The sequence below is a fragment of the Denticeps clupeoides genome, chromosome 13 (assembly GCF_900700375.1).
Source record: "Denticeps clupeoides chromosome 13, fDenClu1.1, whole genome shotgun sequence".
NCBI classification, from domain to species: domain Eukaryota; kingdom Metazoa; phylum Chordata; class Actinopteri; order Clupeiformes; family Denticipitidae; genus Denticeps; species Denticeps clupeoides.
This window is the reverse complement of record NC_041719.1, coordinates 12,595,352-12,605,733: the sequence shown is the minus strand read 5'-3', so window position 1 is coordinate 12,605,733 and position 10,382 is coordinate 12,595,352. Positions and strand designations below refer to the sequence as shown.

The window sequence follows — 10,382 nt, the reverse complement described above, 5'->3', positions numbered from 1 at the left end:
ACCAACACACACTCACTAACACACACACCAACACATGCTCACTAAAACACACCAACACACACTGACTAACACACACACCAACAACATATACACCAACACATATATATATACTAACACACACACTAACACATACACCAACACACTACCACATACACTAACCCACTCACACCAACACACATACACCAACACACATATACACCAATAGACACACACTAACAAACACACCAACACACATACACTAACACACACCACTCACCCAGCACAGCGGAGAGGCACACACACACTAGCACACACTAACACACACCTCTCACCCAGCACAGTGGAGCAGCACACACACACTAGCACACACCAACACACACACTAACACACACCCCAACACACACCACTCACCCAGCACAGCGGAGCAGCACACACACACTAACACACCAACACAAACAAACCAATACACACCACTCACCCAGCACAGTAGAGCAGCACACACACACTCACACATATTAATCTACAGCCTTGTTTCCTGTAAATAGGGAGAAAATCATTTTCTAGCATTGAAAACACACACACATACACACACACACATGAACAAAGACTGGATAAACCGACCTAAATCTAGGCCAACCGCACAGCAAACAGTTATTTAATTCATGTGTTATTTTAATGTTTTTAATTTTAAAACGAACAGATCCATGTACTTTTTATGAATATTTCTTATGTGCCCGTCTTCGTCAGCACGTTTGCTTGTCATAAAACACACACAGTAACAGTATTACAGGTAGGAATAAAAGTTTGATTGTTTTGTGGCACAGACACTACATGGAACAAAACCCACTGGAATGTATCCCGCACTCCCCAGCATTATTATTGTTGTTGTCCTTCTTAATGATATATTAATGATAATTATATATTATCATTATTATTCCACTCCACAAAACATGGCAACTTTATTTACTGTGTAGTACATTTTACATATCTAAAGCTCTTAAATCTCGGCTCGTTTTGATGGGTCAATCCTAATCTGTTTTAAATCCAAAGCGGTGATAACTTCATCTTTTTGGCGTTTAGCGGACCGTCACCGAACACGTCACCCAACGATCATTTGTAAATCGAGCAGGTTACCAATGACTGGATTTACTAAACCTGGACCAAAAAAAAAAGGTAAATAAAAAAGGAATTAGCCCGACACAAATCCAGCGCTCCCCTGCACCCCGTACCCAAACTTACAGAAACCAGTCAATTATACAACAGTTCTAGTACATCACGACTAATTCGGGGTAAAAGTTTTATAACTCTACATGGAAAATCAGTCAGAAGTAAAAAAAAAAATTAAAATTAAAATCCAAAACACACAATCGAGCATTATTTAAACAGCAATGAAAAATAATATAAGAAATTCTACCGATTAACCAGAGCGTCGATAAGCAGCGTTTAAGTTCCAACGACTTGAAGGGAGAACGTTTTAAAACCGCGAATACTCACAGCATCGGAGGGGGTCTGTCGGGCGTTTAAATCCACGTTTCTGTCCACGACATTAGTCCACCAGAAAAGCAAAATCCGCTTCGCGGAGCTCCGTCCGTGACCGGACCGGAGCGAGAAGAACCAGGACCGGGACCTGCGCGGGCCAGCGCGGTGTGACGTCAGCAGCGTCAGACGCGCTCGCCGGCGAGCGTGCGTCCTGCGGCAAGAAAATAGTTCCCGACACTTTTACTCCCAACTCCTGCTTAATTAAGCGACCGCGGCGATCTTGGCTTCGTTGTGACGCGCGGTTTGAGGCGGGAAAAAAAGGGAGGGACCGCGACGTCGTGCGCGTCCCATGGTGACGTACAGCGACGCGGCGCAGCCACGGAACGCAAGCCGATCACCGTGAACATCCCAGCTCCGAGCACAGTACAATATCGTTCAAACGTCATATCAATAAGCATAACAACGACAACGACGTGACCGAGTAGTGCAAGTGCTTTCTCACACGCGCGTTGGTGGCATCACGCCGGTTCTCATCGTGTCGTCTGCAGGTGACACCGGGATCCCGGGAACAGTGGAGCTGCCATCTCGCTATGGAAACATTCCTGCCTCCAGCAGAAAGCCCTCTCTGAACCACCTTTTCTGGGATTGCCTTCAAAGCAAAGAGTTTTTGCTTTTTAAATATGAGTCTTTACTCCAACAGGACAGTGATGCCACTGACATTCCTTGACTGGACTTTGCATTGTAAAATTGACCCTACCAACTTATTTGGTAATTAACAAGAAGGTTTGTTGAATTGTATGGTTATGGGGTTTATGGTTATGTGTAAACAGAGATATTGCGACATTATTTTAACGTTCAACTCTTCCTGAAAAACAAACTGCTATATTGCCTGGCTATTTATCCTGCTCTATCGCCTGGATTATTAGCTTTAAGATTATATGGCTACTCAACACTGACAAACACATACAAACATATATGGATGAAGGTCATAGTTTTTAAAAGTATATTTCTGAGATTATGCATGTCCGCTCACACAAGAAAATAAATTCGGGTTTATCAAATATTATTAAGTACTTTACTGTTAGACCTGTAGATTCAAATATAATGAGAAGCACCCATTCACAGGCATTTTTGAAGAATGTAACACATGCTGTGTATAGGTAATGTAGTTCTGTGTTGTACAGAGTGTGTACAGAGTGTGTATAGCAAGTGTAGTTCTGTAATGTACAGAGTGTGTATAGTGTGTGTAGTTCTGTGTTGTACAGAGTGTGTACAGAGTGTGTATAGCAAGTGTAGTTCTGTGTTGTACAGAGTGTGTATAGTGTGTGTAGTTCTGTGTTGTACAGAGTGTGTACAGAGTGTGTATAGCAAGTGTAGTTCTGTAATGTACAGAGTGTGTATAGTGTGTGTAGTTCTGTGTTGTACAGAGTGTGTATAGTGTGTGTAGTTCTGTGTTGTACAGAGTGTGTATAGTGTGTGTAGTTCTGTGTTGTACAGAGTGTGTATAGCAAGTGTAGTTCTGTAATGTACAGAGTGTGTATAGTGTGTGTAGTTCTGTGTTGTACAGAGTGTGTACAGAGTGTGTATAGCAAGTGTAGTTCTGTAATGTACAGAGTGTGAATAGTGTGTGTAGTTCTGTGTTGTACAAAGTGTGTGCATGGTGTGTATAGCAAGTGTAGTTCTGTAATGTACAGTTTTTGTATACCATGTGAAGTTCTGTAATGTACTAAGTGTGTATAGTTCTGTGTTGTACAGAGTGTGTATTGTGTGTGTAGTTCTGTGTTGTACAGAGTGTGTATTGTGTATGTAGTTCTGTGTTGTACAGTGTGTAGTTCTGTGTTTTGTTTAAATTCCTGTGATGACACGCACACACAATGTTATGGAGTTCATATAAAATGTACATTTGTGTAGCACAGGGTGGTTGTAGCCTAGTGGGTAAGACCCAGGTAGCCTAGTGGGTAAGCCCAGAAGACCCAGGTTCAAATCCCACCATTGTGTCCCTGAGCAAGACACTTAACCCTGAGTGTCTCCAGGGGGGGACTGTCCCTGTAAATACTGATTGTAAGTCGCTCAGGATAAGGGTGTCTGGTAAATGCCATAAATGTAAATGTAAATGTCTAGTGTGTGTTTGCAATGTGTGCGTTGCGTGTAACGTGTGACTTGCAGTTTGTAGTGTATGTGTGTGTAACGTGTGTGTTGCAGAGTGTGAAGTCTGTGTGTGTGTGTGTAACATGTGTGTTTCAGAGTGTGTGTGTAACTTGTGTTTTGCAGAGTGTGTGTGTAACATATTTGTTGCAGAGTGTGTAGTGTGTGTGTGTGTGTGTGTGTGTGTGTAACGTGTGTGTTTCAGAGTGTGCAGAGTGTGTGTGTAACTTGTGTTTTGCAGAGTGTGTGTGTAACATGTGTGTTGCAGAGTGTGTGGTGTGTGTGTGTGTGTGTGTGTGTAACGTGTGTGTGTGTTTCAGGGTGTGCAGAGAGTGTGTCTGTAACTTGTGTGTTGCAGAGTGTGTGTAACGTGTGCGTTGCAGAATGTGTAGTGTGTGTGTAACGTGTGTGTGAGGCCTTCTGCCCTGTCCGTGGTGCTGAATCGTCTCGCCTCTTTTCCACGCTGCTTGGTTAGAACCGCGACCCACGAATCGGCGGTTCTGGGCTCCACACGTGACGTGGCGGTTCTGGGGCTCCCTGTATGTTCCGTGCAGGCGCCGCATGAATAATAAACCATTTCAAACCATTTCATTCATATTAATATTATGACGGACGGTCATCTTACCCTCCTTCTCTCAGCACCTGTTGCCGGAAGGTGCCCGTGGGCGTGGACTACGAAAGACACGAGCGCACACGATTTATCGGTTGGAAATGAATAAAAAAATCTATCATAAAAATACGAATATTTTGTATTCGTTTTAATTATTTATTTGTTATTATCTTCAGAAACTTTTGTGTTGAGTTGTCGAAACTCTCTTAAATAAGTAACATAATTATTTCTTCTTCTGTCGTGGCAAGGTTTTTTTTTTTTTTTTTTTTTTCTTGTGTGGTTTTGTTTAATCCAAGTTTGCGTGGAGAAAGAAACCGTCTGCGCCCTTTGTGCGCGGCCGAGCCCCTCTCGGCCCCATTGTGGCTTTTTCCACGGGTCCGATTAATTAATTTCACACTGTAGCTGCGCACAAGATTTTCCCACAAACAAGAGAGCGAGGAGAAGGAGGAAAAAGAAAGAAAGAAAGAAAGAAAGAAAGAAGTCAACATCAAGTTCAACAACGCGCGGGCGCTGATTATCATGACAATGGCGTCTGGGGGCGCAGAAGCCCCTTAACAAGAGGGTCTGGCGTCAAGACACTCCACCTCCCGGACCCCGGGACGTTTTCCCAGGCTCCCGTGACAATCGCGCGCGCCGGGGGCTTTTCGGGACGCCTAATGATCGCTTCACGCGACGTCCCCGCTGCACCCCAACATCGCCCCCAAAGCCTGCGAACCCTCTTCTTGAAACAATATTAAAAGACAGTCGTACTGCAATCCGACGTAGAAAACGGACCCGCGTGGAGAGATCCACGCGAGATCACGGCCTCGGTTTGCAGCAGTACTTACATGGCGTTGGAAATAGTCCTGAAAAAACCGGCGTGGGGAATCCAAAGGCGAATAAAGAAATTAGGCACACGCGGTTCAATTAAAAAGAGAAAAAGCCAAAAGTTTCCGGAGTCCCACGGAGCGCAAACTTCACAACGACGTAACTCGTGCGAGGAATGAGTGCAGAGTTTTTAAAAAGCCAGTCGCTCCCCGCAAACTTTCAGCACGAAGTAAATACACGTAAAAAAAGCAGGTCCCACAGCAGTCGTTCCCACGCCTGTCGGGAATCTGCGTCGTCTGTTGAGAACGTGGACAGAAACCCAGAACGGTTCTGCTCTTCTGTTCATTGTTCTTCGTGAATAGAACTCTATTGTTCCACGGCCCCTAGTGAGGGGGTCCTCTCCCTTGTCGGGTCACCCCCCAATTTCCCCCCCCCCTTTTTTTTCTGAACCCTCGCACCAGACACGTTGTAAGATTTGAGGGGTGCTGGGGTGGGGTACCCCACTGACTCCTCATCCTCGAAACTGACCTGAAGCAGGTGACGTCACGCGCCCAGGAAAGCGGAACATCTAGTCTAACTGCAGACCACAGGTGTCCCACAATGCATTTCAGAGATATAGGAGCCGGGGGGGGGGTCTCCAGTCGCCGAACCCCGCGGAGCTGGACCCTCCTGACCGCGTGACACCAGCCGTGCGAACCCCGTGTACCCCTCTTCACCCAGTCGGGGGGGAAAAAGAGGTTCGAAGCAGGTGAGCGCGTGCGACGCAGGGAGAAATGAAGCCGGATTTTTAATCAAATAAAAATAAAAAAGCATCCAAAAGCCGGCAGCCACGACGTGGATTCCTCTCCCGCGGATCGGCTGCAGCGGACGCGCCGGGAGACTCGCGCTCCGCGACGCGCAGATGATTTGAATACGTCAGCGGTTGCGTGTTGACGTCACGACGTGGGGCCGGTTAATATTTTCCATCACCAATAGGAGTGTAAACACAGATACGTATATATTCGTATTTATTAAGGTACAAAATATCTACATTTGTATGTAGAAACCGTCCCTTTAATTAACTGTAATTAAAAAGTACTAATTTAAAAACAATTTAACAACTAATTTGTTGCATTTATTCACCGATGAAAATAGTTTTTCAAACGAAATAAAATGTGCACCCCAGCGTGTATTTAACGGTGCGTTTTAGGAGTGTGTGCTGTTCGAGATTTTCTTCTGAGAGTGGAAATGTGATCCGTCGCGTTTTATGGTTTTATGAGCTGGACAGGCCTTCCTGTCATGAACGCAGATTTACTGTATATATTTATTTATACCAAACTACATATAATTATCCATTAAAGGGCGTGTATGAACTCGTGCTACACGGATAATAAAACATCTCACATGTTTAATGGTAGAAATTAAAGGAAATAAATAACTGATTATTTAATAACTAAATAGTTGAGTGTGGCTTTTTCCTCGTGATAACGGCACAGCAGTAATACAATATAATAACACGATAGATTTGCTAAAATGTAAATTCTCGTTTCTACTTGTGAATCTAATCGTATAATATTTAGCCGGCGAAAGGAGGTTGTCCGAAATACAAAATGGTCAGCAAAGACAAAAAAAGCTCAAGCACGTAAAACTAATGAGCTACTAATTACATCGGAAATATAAAACATTAAAAAAGCTCGTGCGAACGATTCAGAGTCTTAGCAGCTCGAACGAAGTGTCGGTAAACGCAATAAAAGCGTCTGCGTGCAGAAGCACGTCGGAAAAGATGGGTTGCAGTGGGGAACCGCGCGATAACAGCGCCTCCCGATGGCCAAAATAGGAAGTGCTCTTCTGAATTCTTTTTAAAAAATAAAGCTGCATTTTGAATTCTCCAAATGAACGCGAACAGCCAATGAACTTATTATTAAAGTGATTTCCGACTGGGTGTATGTATATATATATTCGCTATATGATTATCAGGGAATTTAATTGCAGGTCGTGTAGAAGTGTGTTGACGTATTTGTGATGTGAGAGAAGAACACGTGAATCCGAAGGCGTGTTGAGATGCTGAGTTCCCCCATGAACCGTCATTGAGAGCCCCCAACCCCCCCCCCCCCCCCCATTTAACCCGTAATATTTCACGCAAATATTACCACAAATCTACCAAACCACTATCACAGAATTCTCAAACCGTTCTGTTCTGCAAATAAGACGATTCGTACATTCTGGAAATTGCAGTGTCAGCCCTCTAATTGCGTAAAAAAAAAATCTATAAACCCATAAACAGCTCAGTCTGGGTGAAATTCCACCATTCCTGCGTGCAGAGTAATTCTTTACACACTGCGAGAATGACCATTCATATTTATGGAGCTCGAACAGTTCTGGTGATTTTATTTAACATTGTTAAAAATATTGTTTAAGAATTAAATTTTTTTTTTCATGGGGAAGTTGTGTCACGTACTCTAATATTCTAAAATAAAAAAATCTAACTGTCCACATTGTTTTGGGACAGTTGTTCGATTTGGGTGCATTTTCTGTTGCTCTCCGATTTAGAAGAAGAATTTTTAAAATGTAATATTTCCTCAAACAAAAGCTTTACTTGAGGGCCGTTTTAAGAAGATGCTATTTTCAGACTGAAAGGGCAGAGGTGAAAAGAACAAGAAAACAGATCGAGAATTATTTGTTAAGAAACCCTTTCCATTGGGCGACATTTGACGAAAGGAAATGTATTCTGGACTTTAAACGCAGGAAAGTGACCGCCATTAAACTTCAGCAACAACTTGATACGGATTTTTATTCGACCCTAGAATGTGTATACAAATGAATTAGAAACCCATCCGTATAAAAAAAAATTGCAAGCATTTAAACAAAAAAGTTTTTTAAAGGGTTTCGTGACCCGCTCACGTCCGAGGTTTGAGCACGGGGTCGCAGGAGGGGTCCCCCTGTCACACACACCCCCGACCCCGACATTCCCGAGGCCCTCACCTGTTGCCATCTGCTGTCTGTGACTGTTACAGTGACAATTCCGCTGCTGGTCATGACGAATAACAGCAAAATCCAAATTAGCGCCGTAAAATGATAAAAAAAAAACGTGGACAAACGCAACGTGTTTTCTGACTAGAACACGTCATTTAAAATATATGTACATATATAAAATGTAATTCATTTTTTTCGTACAGGACGGTTGAAGCCCGACTAACACCGCGTCGCACAGGACACTCACCCAGGAGCGGACTCGGGAGAGGTGACGTCCCCTGTCCCACGGAAAAAGGACCCCGCTCCCAGCTGTCGCCGCGCTTTAATTGCGGGCGGCCCGACTTGTATGATAATGAGCTTCGGCATCAATAATGGCGGGGTCCGGGGAGGAGGGGTGGGCCCCGGTTCCCAGGCCATTCCGACGGTCAAGTTCAAGCGCGGACCGGCGCTGCAGCCACTTGGCATTCAGGCCGCGTCTCCGGGGTTTCGGGGCGAGTTGCGCCTTCTGGGAAAGTATACGCGCGGCCACACCCAGACTAAAAGCCACCAAGAAGTACATTCAACCAGGCATCGGGCTGCTTTACAGTAATAGCTGACATGGCCACCAGTCAGGACAAATGTTCCCAGACTAAAGAAATATCAAACAACAATCTCTTTTGTGTCATTGCCTTTTTGGGACAACACGGAGGCATCCTCACACTCTTTTTCTCAAGGGACTACATATGCACTCTTATAACAGATTCACAACTGTATCAACTTAAAAAAATATATAGGCATTAAATAGGCCAATTTTTTTTAAAAATACCACAAAGCAACAATGCAGTGTATGTCCTGTCACTCTCCTGGTTTTCAGTAAGACCTTTTAAGTTTACTGTAGTGTTGGTTGATTGAAAAGAGATTTGTTCCATTTATCATTAGAACTGTAAAAACCCGAGGCCTTCTTACGCTTCAGAAGCTTTCCCATCTAATTTTTAATCCGTGTGACACTGGCGACTCAAGAAACACTCAAAGTATCTCTCAAAGTATGGCGGCATGGCGACACCGGCAGTAGAGCTTCTGGGTTTTATTCTGAATGTAGGTGTGGATGGAGCAGGGTTGAGGAGAGTAGGGTGGTGGGATGCCAGGTGTGTGTGGGAGGTAAGCTCAACAGGACACCCCCCCTTGCAATGTTGGTGACACCACTGTGTGAAATGCCACTCCCATGAATCTTTGCACTAACAAATCGCTTTGGTTGCCATGGCTACCCCCCAGGTCTTGCACATGCAGCACTGTGCATGGACCATGTGACTGTAGAGAGAAAAGAGGAAGGGGAGTGTCATCCGACATGGGGGGGTGGGGGGGGTGCATATAGAAACGATGCATGGCTGCAGTTCCTGGGAAACAAGACACAGGGCTCTGACTCTGCCCAGTCAGCGGGGCTGGAAAGGGGAGTCAGAAACATGAGAAAAGTGCAGGGTAACATCCGCCTGCCCAGACACCCAATCTATGCCCGTCATCCTTGAAGTTGCAGTATTAATAAATTCTAATTAAGGGGAACTAACTAAGGAGCCTTTTTAAACAGGCTTTGGCCATTTCTAGATGGCACACCAAGCTCTTTCATTCATTTACAGCATTTATCAGACGCCCTTATCCAGAGCGACTTACAATCAGTAGTTACAGGGACAGTCCCCCCCTGAAGCAACTTAGGGTTTAAGTGTCTTTCTCAGGGACACAATGGGTCTTCTCGTTCATAGACGAGTGTATTACCCACTAGGCTACAACCACCCTGCATTCATAGTATCACTTATATTTTCAACCTATTGTTGCTCAATAAAAAAAAATATTGAAAGGTTAAAATATCTGACTGATATGCTTGTGTTGCTGTGGCTAAACATCTGTTTTATTGTGAATAAAATATAGTTTTATGGATTTTGCTAAATAATTGCATTCTGTTTTACAAAATGTGTCAAAACTGTAATGGAATTTGTGTTTTCTCTACATATGAAAACCACAGGCACTTCAGATTAATAGTGGTAGTTTGATCAGTGGTCAGCACCTCACTTTTCATGACTTTTTATGACTATACTCTGTGTTATAAAAAAACGAATGAATCTTTCTTACATACTGATGTAGATACCATTGCTTATGTTTATGTTTATATCCAAATGTATAGAGAAATCTGAAATATGCAGTTGGACTTAATTGGGTTTCACATGATAGCACAGCCAAAGCTGTGTAATTGCTTTAAGCAATAAGGAATTATTAATAGATGGAAACTGGAAGGAATAAATAGGCAATCGTTTCGTCACAAATCCAAATGCAGCCTCATGACAGATGTGCACACATGCTGAGCTCTCGTGAGACCTGAATAAATGTTTTGGCCTGCTTTGAGAGTGGTTGCTGCTCTGTGCACCAGTGGAGGAAAACAGAC

At 43.8% G+C, this 10,382-nt stretch overlaps 1 long non-coding RNA gene across 3 annotated transcripts in view; it reads right to left on the bottom strand.

Annotated features, from left to right (window-relative positions):
* The window catches only part of LOC114802282 (uncharacterized), a 30,568-nt gene extending 22,264 nt beyond the window's left edge, over positions 1–8,304 (bottom strand). The window contains exon 1 of one of the 3 annotated variants that reach the window (XR_003751703.1): positions 8,220–8,304. This is a non-coding gene — a long non-coding RNA (uncharacterized LOC114802282). Of the gene's footprint in view, positions 1–1,473; positions 1,997–5,040; positions 5,539–8,219 lie in introns of those variants that run through there. The other 2 variants (XR_003751702.1, XR_003751701.1) reach the window with 2 other exon arrangements.
* Positions 8,305–10,382: the final 2,078 nt, after the last annotated feature.